Source organism: Pan paniscus, chromosome 15 (genome assembly GCF_029289425.2).
Source record: "Pan paniscus chromosome 15, NHGRI_mPanPan1-v2.0_pri, whole genome shotgun sequence".
NCBI classification, from domain to species: Eukaryota; Metazoa; Chordata; class Mammalia; order Primates; family Hominidae; genus Pan; species Pan paniscus.
The window spans coordinates 82,444,130-82,457,333 of NC_073264.2; the positions used below are offsets into that span (position 1 = coordinate 82,444,130).

General features: G+C 42.1%; 1 protein-coding gene across 16 annotated transcripts in view; it reads right to left on the reverse strand.

Moving 5' to 3' along the window:
- STON2 (stonin 2) overlaps positions 1 to 13,204 on the reverse strand; it is a 176,143-nt gene that overhangs the window by 73,244 nt on the left and 89,695 nt on the right. The window lies entirely within an intron of this gene.

Sequence of the window (13,204 nt, forward strand, 5' to 3'; positions counted from 1 at the left end):
ATTTGTACACCTGTTCTGAAACCGCCTCCATTTCTTCTTAGAGGCAGGTGGTTAAATACATACCTTTACCAAGGTTTCTGCTCTAAAGCCAAGAGGCTCAACCCTGAGACAGATGCCACACAGCACCTGCAGCTTGCACTACTCTTAAGCAAACCCAATGAGAATGCATGTCAGGTTCAAGCATGGCAATAAGGCCAGAAGTGATACTGATGCTGAAAGGCCAGGTAAGATTTCATTAAACCAGCCTTCTCTAAGTCACTGTGCCACCTCCAGGGCACCAGTAATTGCCCAGATCCAATACCCACCTCCTCTCTGCCAGAAGTGCTGAGTGCAAGAAGCATCTAAAAGAGGTAAAATATTAGATTTGTTGAAAGACTGCTCATTTTGTCTCCCTTGACTACTTTTTCCCTTTACTTCATTTACTTAAGTATTAAGATACAATTCACGTTCCATCACATACAATGGAGCTTGCAACACAGAGGAAGTGGGTAATGTATTCGGTTCATCATCCAGCCTTGAATCATTAAGAGAAAAACTTGACCAATCTTCTAGAACCTCTAAAACAGTAACAGCAACCCCCTTTTATTATTCTGAAGGTGAAGAACTAGAATTTTAGGCCTCAGGCAAGCTCTTCATATCTTTCTCTCTTTCTACTTCCAGTTCCTCTTAGCCAACTGTCTCCAAAATGCCCTTTCTGGGCACCTAGAAAGAAAGAGGGACATGTCCTTTTGTAGGGTATGAAGCACATTGGCTGTTGTTACTTCTCCAAGTGAAGCTGAGCAGAAAACTACTGGCAATCCCAAGGCAGAAATAGGGCAGAAGGGTGACTGGGAAAGAGCAAGACAGGGAAAGAGAAATGTCCTATCGTAGTCTGGTGAGCTATAACAGGGAGCTGGCTGCTCTTTGGACCAATGATTTTTACCAATTTTATTTATTTATTTATTTAGAGACAGAGTCTCATTCGGTCACCCAGGCTGGAATGCAGTGGTGTGATCTCAGCTCACTGCAACCTGTATCTCCCAGGCTCAAGCAATCCTCCCAGCTCAGCCTCCCAAGTAGCTGAGGCTACAGCCACACACCACCACGCCTGGCTAATTTTTTTTTTGTATTTGTGTGTGTGTGTGTGTGTGTATAGACAGGGTTTTGCCATGTTGCCCAGGCTGGTCTCAAACTCCTGGACTCAAGTGATCCACCTGCTTCGGCCTCCCAAACTGCTGGAATTACAGGTGTGAACCATCACACCTGGCCTACCAATTTTAAATCTAAGAGTTGGCACTAAAAATGATGACCCATTCTTTATATAAAGACTGACCAGTGATAGTCTCAAAAACACTATTCAAGAACTCACTCTGTGGTAATGGGAAGAAAATTTAAAAAGATGAGAAAGAACTAGAAGAAAGAAGAAAAGGTAGAGAGAAGAAGTCTCAATGTATCTTAATCATGACCCTCTCAAAAGTGACCAAGTATATCTTTCCCCACTCCAAACACTTCCTGTCATTTCCATCTAATGAAATGTGCAGGGATGGTCTGAAGAGATGCATTCAACAGGAAAGGAAGCTGCTGGGTAAGAATATCCAGGGTGTCACCTCTCAAGAGTTATTGTTTTTCTTTTGGTTCTGGGGACATAGCTGGACTGTCAGATACCCTGCTGCAGGAAAGGTCACACACCCACAGGGGAGACAGAGGAAAGAGCTGAAGGGAGAAACAAAGACGTAAGTTGGAAGAAGACCTAGATTTCAGAGTATCGCAATGGGTTCCATAAGTTTCATAAATAATACTCTTGGATTTACTATGGAGTCAGTCCTGCCAAAATCTACACTTGGACTTGAAACCTAATTGAAGAAAGTCAATCAAAAATACCAAAATGAGTGAAAGTACGACCAAAAAAAAAAATTATTTTGTTGAGTAGGAATTCACAGAGCATATTTAGGGGAGAGAGAATTTAGGAATGGGAGAGAGAGACAGACAGATATACACACAATATTAAGAGGAGGTATCTGAAAAGGTAACAAAAACAATTCCAGACTTTTTGGTTTTTGTAGAGCTCAGCAGCACAAAGGTTATGAGTGTCTGGTAGGGGCTACTCAGGACTGAGTAGGGGTATGGCGGAAGGTCAAGGAATCAGAATTCCAAGGCTATTCTTACAAGGACTAAAGAAAAAACTGCCCTTGAGGTTGAGGCTGAGTCAGAAGGTAAGTGAAGCCAGGGGATTCATTTCAGGTGAAAATGAGATTCAAAGTTTGGCACGCCATACAATAGCTGAGAACAGGTAATTCCAATTATACCTGCCATCTATGTAACAGTCATAATTTACAAGTTAACTTACCACTGCATATCTCATTTCATTCCTCAATAAACTCTGTGAAGCGGTTAGGTAGGGTGGGTATCCTTGTTACCACATTCCAGGAAGAAACTAAGGCTTAGTGGGGTTGAGTGATTTCCCAAGGTCTTATGGCTGCTAAGTGGGAGAGTGAGGGCTCCTAGTGACCTCTTCTGACTTCTACTCCAGTGCTTACTCCACCATACCATAACTCAGGAGTACCAGAAATATCACTAAGGGGAAGATGGATTTGGAAAATACTTAAGTGAAGGGCCAAAGTCAGCAATGTAAAGTACATGACCTGCATGGAGGGTGGTAGAAGTGGACCCTGCTGGTTTGTGGGAAAATGTGGAAAGATGGCAGCTCAACAGGGCATGAAAGTCACCATGGGGAAAGGAGACTATGCCAGTCCTTCCAAGGTTGAGGGAATCAGGACCACAAGGAGAAGAAGGGAAGTCTGGTGACTTTAAGGAATTATAGGGAGCACAATGTAGAGGTAGAAAAGGTAGGACTATCTCCTCACCATCAACAAGGATTTGAAGGATACAAGATGGCTCAGGTTGGAGTGAGTGAATGAATTAGTGGGTGAATGAATGAAAGCCAAAGACGCTGGGCAGAGAGGCTTTAACCTCAGATGAGTGATCAGCAGGAGGAGGGATGAGGATGACCATGGGTAGAGAAGAAGGTGGGAGCTACAGCAGTGACAGGAAAGGAGGTAGCTGTTGGGGAAGTTGCAGAACTTTCCCAAGGTTCTTAGTCTTAGTCCCAAGGTTCTAACTGTAGTAATAAATTCGAGGATGTAAAAATCACCGTGAGCTTTAGAGAAGATAATGTATACGAAAGTGTCTGGCAGTGCCTGGCAAATGGTAGGTGCTCAACAACCTCTGATTAAAACAGAAGTCAAGTCACATGGACCCTGGGAAATGTGCTCCTCACTATTGACCTTTGTGTTTCAATCAAATATTTACTGTATACTATTATGGGTAACATGTTGGAAGTGATCTAATAATGAATCAGACATTGATATTGCTTTTACCCTCCGGGCACATCTGATATAGATCACAGTGTAATGTGGTAGTAAATTCACCTGTTCAGCAGATAATTATTGAGCATCTACTATGTGCCAGGCACCGGTGATACGCCAATGACAACAGAAAGTCCCTGTGCATGTGGAGTTCATGTGGGCACAAAGGACAATCCAAATCAGACAAATCATTTCAAGTAGGGTTAAGTGCAATGGAGAAAGACAAAGGAGAGTAAAGAGGTAGAGAAGAAAGAGGGCACAGGAGACCCTATTTTACTCATGAGGTGGTTGGGGAAGGCCTGTATGAGGAGGTGACAATTGAGCAGAGACATGAATGGAGTGAGGGAGTGAACCGTATGAAGATCTTGAAGAACGACCTTCCAGAAAGAGGGAACAGCAAGAGAAAAAGCCTAAGACGTCAGCAAGTATGAACATGAGAATGGAGAAAGTGGTGACTGACATGGCACAGCTGCTGAGATAGCAAGGAGGTCAGTCCTACCTTGGGGTGTCACTGTATGTATGGGGGTGTCACATTATGATATAATATGAAATATAAGTTAGGTACAGTAGCATGTGCCTGCAATCCAGCTACTAGGAAGACTGAGGTGGGAGGATCACTTGAACCTAGGAGTTCAAGAACAGTCTGGGCAACATGGTGAGACTCCACCATAAATAAAAAAAGAAAACAAGATTTTTAAAAAGATGAAAAGAAAAAGAAAAACATGTTTGGTTTCTACCCCAGGTTCCTAAGACAGAACTCCTAAAGCTCTTGTAGATAGAGGTCATAGGAGAATCTTCTGTTCTAATACTTGGTTGTTGACCCCGATTCTTGACACAGACATCTTAAGTCCCTTGGAATTTCTTGGGTGAAAGGAGCATCTTTTGTCCTAATAAGGCAACTCTTGGCGGACTTCTGAACATCAGGATAGGAGCTGGTTGCCAGGGGAACCAACCATGTGATGAAAGGATTGGAACTTGCAGCCTCCTCCCCAACCTAGGAAGGGGAGAGGAGCTGAAGGTTGCGTTGATCACCAATCAATGGCCAATGATGTAATCAATCATGCCTATGTAATAAAGCCTCCATAGAAAACCAAAAGGACAGGGTTCAGGGAGCTTCCAGGTAGGTGGACACATGTGAGTGTCAGAGAGGGTGTGGAAGCTCTGGGCCCCTTTCCACATGTCTTGCTCTGTGTGTCTCTTCTGTCTGGCTGTTATCCTTTAAATGAGAAACCAGTAAATATAAGTACAGTGTTTCTCTGAGTTCTGTGAACCGCTCTAGCAAATTAAACTTAAGGAGGGAGTCATGAGAATCCCAGATTTATATCTGGTCAATCAGAAGTATAGGTGACAACCTACTACAAGCAACTGGTATCTTAAGTGGGGGATAGTCTGTGGACTGAGTCCTCAGCCTGCAGCGGTCTGACACTATGTCCAGGTAGATAATGTCAGAATTGAGTTAAATTATAGAACATTTCATTGGTGTCTGCTGGATAACTGGTTGTTAGTGGGAAGCAATCCTCACATATTTCAGTGACCAGAGGTGAAACATTCTGTATTGAGAGTAACAGTGACAGAAACACTTTGGTCTTTTCGATCCTTAATGGGAGGCATAATAAGGAATCAAGGAAAACTTCCTGGAGGTGCTGGCAATTGAGCTGAACCTGGACAGAAAAGCAGCATTTGGTTCTACAGCAAAGGAACGCCATAAACCAAGGCCCAAAGGAGGAAAGCAAAGAGTGTGTGTAGGGAGCAAAGAAGAGTTTGGTTTGGATGAAGAGGACATTCGATAGAGGGAAGTGGTGGCCAATTAGGCAGGAAAGGTGGAGGCAAGCAAGAAAGGGCAGGAAGAAAGAAAGGGCAGGAGAAAAGAAAGGGCAGGAGAAAAGAAAGGGCAGAAGGAAAGGAAACCTTAATTCTTGAAAATGCATTATCTACTAGGCACCTAGGTAGGTTCTTTGTCTTATTTCATTTAATAAACACAGCTACCCTAAAACATCCCCATTGTAATAGACGGCAAAACTGAGGCTAGGAAAGGTTAAACCCCAGAGTGAGTTATGGATGTCAGGCTAAAGAAGTCAGGGTTTAGGCAGGGGAAATCATGGAAGGTTTGTAAATGCGGGAGGGACACAGGCAGAGCTGTGCTGCTCTGGGATTAACCTGGCACGCAAGGTGGATGGCAGCTCAGGGGCAGGCGACCAGCAAAGACAGTGCAGATCTCCAACCATCACTGTGGGGAAGAACCGTCTTGTTTCTTTCACATTCCCAAGGCCCTGAGTAGTAGGTCAATATCAGGTAGCCAGCACTTGATTACCAGACTACCCAATTTGAAGTTCAGAGCCAAGAACAGCATAGCCCCTGTTCAATCTAATCTTCCTTTTCTTGTGACAGGGATGTCATGTATGAGCCAAAGAAGGCCGGGCTAAAGTTTTAGCTTTTTCAGACTGTAAGGTAAAGTATCAAGAAGGAGCGGCTTACCTGCTCCTCAAACACTAAAAAGTTGCATTTGATTTTTTAAAAAATAAAACAAAGCATTATGCTATAATATGATGGAATACTACCCATCAATAGAAAATAATGGATTATTGGTACACATAACAATATAGATGACTCTCAAAATAAGCTAAGTAACGCTGGGCGTGGTGGCTCACACCTGTAATCCCAGCACTTTGGGAGGCCGAGGCAGGTAGATCACGAGGTCAGGAGATCAAGACCATCCTGGCTAACACGATGAAACCCCATCTCTACTAAAAATACAAAAAATTAGCCGGGCGTGGTGGCGGGCGCCTGTAGTCCTAGCTACTCGGGAGGCTGAGGCAGGAGAATAGCGTAAACCCGGGGGACGGAGCCTGCAGTGAGCCGAGATCGTGCCACCGCACTCCAGCCTGGGCGACAGAGCGAGATTCCGTCTCTAAATAAATAAATAAATAAATAAGCTGAGTAAAAGAAGCCAGGCAAATTAAAGAACCCACTCTCTGAGTCCATGTATACAAAATTCTTGAAAATGCAAACTAATTTGTAGCGACAGAAAGCAGAGCAGTGGGTGCTTAGGGGTGGGGTGGGGGACAGAGAGAGAGGAAGTGATTATAAATGCACATGAGGAACTATTGGGGTTAGTGGATACGTTCATTATCTTGATTATGGTGATGACTTCACAGGTGGGTACATGTGTCAAAACTCATGAAACTCCACTCCTGAAAGATGGAGAAAAACACAATGGCTCTATAGATCTTAAATAGGGCCCTTAAAATCAGGGGAGATGAGCACTACGGATTTCCATAGCTTTTGGCACACAGATGTCTTGTGAGTATTTGTGTTCTTTCAGGGCACAGAGCTGGACCACATTTTCCAGCCCCGCTGGCAGTAAGCTGTGGCCAGGCCCTGAGTTCTGGCCAATAGGATGCACACTTCCACAGCCCACCCACCACCTAGATGACTCTGAGGACATAGAGTAGCCTGGGTTCCTGAACTCTGGAGCACTGCACACGGACACCAACTCGCACTAATGGTGGCTTGAATGAAAAATGAACTAGGCTGAGTCACTGAAATCTTGGGTTTTTACAGCAGTTAGCCTCCTGGACAAGGACATTATATAAATTATCTAAATACGATTAATATATATCAATATATAATATATAGAATATTATATAACATCTAATCACTAGTGGAATATGTTATATAATACATGTTAATATATTAATAATTGGTATATTAATATTCTTAATACCAATATTAATACCAGTAGAACAGTAGGTAAATCATTGAAACTTAGTAAGTCCTAGTGTCCTCCTCTGTAAAAAGGAAGGACATTTTTCTGCTTACCTCACAGGCTGTAATTAAGGATGAATAAAATCATCTATGTGACAGCTTTTTGAAAACAGACGTACTTTTCACATACAAGATAATGATCATAACTACTATTACAAATGTCTGTATCTGATTTTCTTAGGCCAAGTTCACAGTTTCACTTCCAGTGAGCACCAGGTGACTTTTGTTCCAAGTCAGAAAGACCTCACTCTTAGCTCCAGCAACTCCCTTCTATTTGATATGGCCTGAAAAGCATTCATCAGGACGGTGCTTGTTGATACAAGAAGGGAGAGGGTTAGGTGGATATGTTTAATTGTAAATTCACAGATAAGGGATACATTTTGCAAAATAAAAATAAGATCAGCTATGCTTCTTGCTTTATATTTACTCATTTTATAAGTTTTTTTTTTTTTCCCCCCAAAAGTCTGGCCCTGAATCCTATTTCTGGGAGGTCACAAGGGAAGCAAGCCAAGACTGATGTATTACTAACCTAAATCATCACTGCTGGAAAAAGGGCCTCAAAGTGCACTTGAACACTAGCAATTGAGAAGGCACAATGGGAGCAAGTGGGCGTGTATGGGGCACATACCCACTCACCCACAGAGCTCCAATTAACTCCTGGGATTCCTTTCAGACTCTTCTAGATAGTGCTAGTCCACCTATTGTAACAAAAGTTCTGCCAATACTATATTTTAAACAGGTGAAGTAAGAAAGCTTTCAACAAATGTCACTTTTTCCTTTTGGAATCCATAACCCTAATCTAAATTATGCCACAGTAACAGATAATCTCAGAATCTTCATGTCGTAAAATTACAAAGATTTATTTTTCCCATTTATACCCAACAAGGGTCAGCTGCAGCTCCATTCCTCATTTTCATTTCAGGGCTCAGGTTGAAAGAACAGATCCTGTCTACAGCATCTGACTCATCCCTGGCATTCACAGGCACTGATCTAGGAGTTCAGATGCTGGCTCACATAATACATGTTTAAGCATTTAAAAGTATAAACCACGCTAGACTGTTAAATTATGTGTTATACTCCTTGACCAATATTATGTTCATAACAACCCAGAAAGCCATAATGGAGTTTTTTTTTTTTTTGAGATGGAGTTTCACTCTTGTTGCCCGGGTGCAATGGTGAGATCTCGGCTCATTGCAACCTCTGCCTCCCAGGTTCAAGTGATTCTCCTGCCTTAGCCTCCTGAGTAGCTGGGATTGCAGGCACCCACAACCACGCCCAGCTAATTTTTGTATTTTTAGTAGAGATGGGGTTTCGCCACATTGGCCAGGCTGGTCTTGAGCTCCTGACTTCAGGTGATCCGCCCATCTCAGCCTCCCAAAGTGCTGGGATTACAGGAGTGAGCCACTGCGCCCAGCCCATGATGGACTTTTGATTTCTCAGAATCCTTGGAGCTCCACACAGAAATGTCACAGTGCAGGGCAAGGTAGCCCCTGGCCTGAGGCCTGCTCCCTTTCCTTTCCCCGTTCACTGCACTGCTCCAGCCTGCACTGTGAAGGCCCTGTGTGCTGTGTGGGGCCCTCCTGATCCACACATCTGAGCTCTATTCCCGGTCCCCATAAGTCTAGGGGCACACAAGAGCAGCATGGTCCACGCTTAGGTGCACAGATCTTGGAAGAGGCCACAGAAGAGAGCCAGGGTCTGCCTAGGTAGAGGATCCTGGAGTCCCGGGTACATGAACCATGGTCTAGAAGTGGGGGCATGGGGACAAGTGAAGCCAGAGAGCGCCAGAACAGAGTCCAAGCCAGGGTCTGAGGGGCAACCTGTGAGGCAGTAATGGGTGGTTTTGACAGAGGAAAAAGAGTGGTGGTGGAAGCACAGAGAAATCTGCACTGGAAATGTCACTTCCACCTGCTTTCCACTGGCCCCAACACAAGTCAAGCGGCAATGCCTATGTCAGTGAGGCAGGAGAGCCATCCTGTTATAAGTGGAGACTACATCTCAGGGAGGGTAGGGCATGCTTCCTCCAGGAATATCATCTTCTTTCCTTAGATACCAGTACCGAGGGTTTAGGAGAAAACACATAAGTTGAAAATAAAAGTTAACAGCTCACAACTGGTAGCATTCTAAATGTGGTGAAATGACACAGTGCCTTGCAAATAGCAGACACTGAGGGAAAGGGGGAGAATTGGATTGATATATGCCAAAGTAGAAAATGCCCCCCAATCCCAGCATCCTCTGTGGGAAAAGGACAATAATTTGGCAAAAGAGAAAGCAGTAAGTCTCCTGGGATACATTCTGGCTCAAACTAACAATGTGTTGCTTGCGGCAACCAATTTGTACAAACAAATCAGTCCTGGGGAGGGGGAGAGGGGAGGCAACTCATACAAGTAAACCTGGCAGCATCTCCCTTCTCCCACCCTACCCTCCCTCCCATCTCTTCTCAAGAAAGCTTTTCTTCCTGATTCCAATTCTGCAGCAAAATGCCACAGACACAAGCATTTCACAAAGCATATCGGGTGAGCCCACCCTTCAGTCAATGAGAACTGAAAGAATAAAAGAAACCGCCTTTATGAAAACTAGCCAAGGATATCAAATGAAACTTTTTCTAGTTAGATGTAGCTGTTTTTCTACAACCTTAAAAAATTTTCTTCCCATTCACTAAGTCTTAGTTTTAAAATATAAGGCATTCTGAAAAGTACATCATATTGTCATACTCATAAAAGCTACTCCTTATCATATTCCAGGCATTTTATGTACCTGGTCTCACTTAAACTTCAGAACAAACCTGCAGCTCAGTATTGTCATCATTATTATTATTATTTCCATTCTACAGTTGAGGAAACTAAAGGTCAGTGAGGTTACATGATTTGCCCAATATCACAGAGCAGGGAAGTGTTAGAGCTGGTGTTTAACCCTGTTCTGTCAAACTCTGAACACTATGACTTTCCATTATACTATACCTATATCCTGTAAAGAATACGGAACTAGCATTACGCTGGTGAGAAATTAACCACTAGCTCATGGCTCTTTCATACAGAAAAGACAGAAATATTTGAAAGACTAGCCCTCCCCAAAGCAAACAAGCCAGCCCCTAGCCCCTGAGCAAACAGGTCAGCCCTTAAACACATCTATCATAAAAGAAATTTAAAAATAGTCCCCGTAAGATATTTAATTTTATTTCAAAATAGAAATATTTTCATTCTAATTTTTTCTGATTTTTAGATTAACGTATACTTATTATAAATAACTCAAATTATACAGAAATAAATGCAGTAAGGAATAAAAGTCCTATGTCCTCTAGATAACCACTATTAGCAGTTTGGGATATATCCTATCAAACTTTTTCCTAGATATTTAGAAATATACATATAAACACACACACTAATATAGCAAAATTAAATAGAGGCCAATATAGCAAAACGATTACACATTCTATTCTGTAACCTACCTTTTCAATTAACAATGTAATTGGGATAATTTCCATGACTGCATAGTATTCCACTGTATGTATGTATCATATGTTATTTGATATTTGCTTAGATATCTGGGCTTTGCTTTTGCTAATATAAACACTGCAGTACTGTACACACAGTCACATGTCTAATTATTTCCTTGGGATAAACTAATAGCTAAAGAGTATGACATTTAGACTGACACTGACTGCCAAGAATGCCCTCCAGAAAGATCTTCCCACAGTTCTCGCATGCAAATTCCCAATTCTCCACTCTCAACACTAGATATTTTCAAGCATTTTAACTTTACCAAGTCAATAGACATTATCGTTTAATCCACACAGCTGATTATTGGGATTAAATGATGTTTTACATATCATTTCTTTGCAGTTTTTCTTTTATGAACTAATGTAGTATTGACTTTTGAATTGGCATGTAAGCCAATGAGAGCAGTGGGATAAACTAATCCCTTGGCGAACCACCAAGTCATTCTGTAGGTAAGCAGATGAAAAGGCTGATGAGAGACTTATTAAGCATAAACAACTCTTTCCTCCTTATTACGTCTGTGGGAAGTAAGCTATAAATGTTGGATCCAAAACCCAGCTCCTATAGCTTGTGACAATGCATATAATGGCTCCAGAAATACTATATAGGTTGGGCTTACAGTGTCAAACTGGTTATCTTGGGCAGGGTTGGGAGGAAACTTCTGAATTGTAGTTACATAGTATTATGGGCTGAATTGTGTCCCACACAATACATGTTAAACTCCTGACCCTGGTACCTCAGAATTGTGACTGTATCATACAGAGGTATTTAAGATGAAATGAAGTCATTGCGGTGGGCCCTAATCCAATATGTTGTCTTTATAAGAAGAGGATGTTAGGATACAGGCACCACAAAGGGGAGACCACGTGAAGATACAGGGAGAAAACTGGCCATCTCCCAGCCAAGGAGCGGCCTCAGAAGAAACCAACTCTACTGACACCTTGGTCTTGGACTTCTGGACACAGAATTGTGAGAAAATAAATTTCTGTAATCCTAGCACTTTGGGAGCCTGAGGTAGAAGGATGGCTGGGGCCCAGGAGTTCGAGACCAGCCTGGGTAACATGGTGAAACCTTGTCTCTACAAAAAAACAAAAATTAGCCGAGCATGGTGGCACATTCTTGTAGTCCCAGCTATGTGGGAGGCTGAGATGGGAGGATGGTTTGAGCCCAGGAGGCAGAGGTTGCAGTGAACCAAGATCATGCTGCTGCACTCTAGCCTGGGCAACAGAGCCAGACTTTGTCTCAAAAAAAAAAAAATTCTGTTGTTTAAGCCACTTAGTCTGTGGTACTTTGTTATGGCAGCCTTAGGAGACTAATACATATAGGACTCCACATAAGCCTAAGGAAAAGTCAACTGTCAATTTCACAGAAGAAAAGTCCAATGAGCATCCTTGGTACTGCCACTGGAAGGGCTGACATCTTGTTGACAGCCCTGTTTGCAACACTTGTCTGAGTTTCCAGATGCATCACAAAGTGGTGATGTGATTTGTTCTTGAGTCTCATGGCAGATGTGCTCAGCAGCAGTAAATTCTATCAGAGAAAGCTGCTCTTTTCCAGTAGCTCGGTCTCCTGAACTTTTTATGATGTTTCGTCCCTTTGACCCAATGAAAGTTGTGAAGTCATTCTCTCCTTTGAAGCAAATAAGAAACATTAACTCTCATTTTTTGGGAAAACTTATCTTAGTATCACATCAAAAAGGAGCTTTTGTTCCAGGACCTGAGTAATTTGAGAATAGAAGGAAGAGGTGCCCCTGAGGTAGTGAGGTGGGTGCAAATGGATCTGTAATGTAAAGAAGAATGTCAGCACAACTTCAATGAGAAGATGGACTACAGGTCACTATAAAAAGAGACCTCAAGGAATTACAAAGACCCAGGCCTTTCCCCAAAGGACTTTGGGACCAGAGAAAAAGATGTATGATCTAAAACACATTAGCTTGGACATTAGGACACAGGCACCACAAGGAAGTCAAGAGACTTTCTATAGCCACATCTCATTACAGTGTCAAATTTGTTAAGAAAAAAAAGAAGTGGATTTAAACTGCACTTCAGACCAAATGAACCTAACATATATTTATCGAACATTTATCTAATAGCTGCAGCATACAAATTATTCTCATGAGCACATGTAACATTCTCCAGGATAGACCCTATGTTAGACCACAAAACAAGTCTCAACACATTTTTAAAAACTAAAATAATATCAAGTATCTTCTCAGACTACAGTGGAATGAAACTAGAAATAAATAATTAGAGAAACATTGGAAACAAAGCAAATACATGGAAATTAGACATGTTCCTAAACAACCATGGGGTCAATAAGAAATTTAAGAAGGAAATGAAAACATTCGTTGAAACACATTGAAATGGAAACACAACACACTAAAACCTATGGGCTAAAAGCAGGGCTAAGAGGGAAACAATAAACGTATACATCAAAAAATTAGAAGATTTCAAATAAATAATTAACAATGCATCTCAAGGAACTAGAAAAACAAGGATAAACCAAACTCAAAATTGGGTGAAGGAAAGAAATAAGAAAAGATTAGAGCATAGCTAAAGAAAATAGAACCAAAACAAAACAAAACAACAACAACAAAAA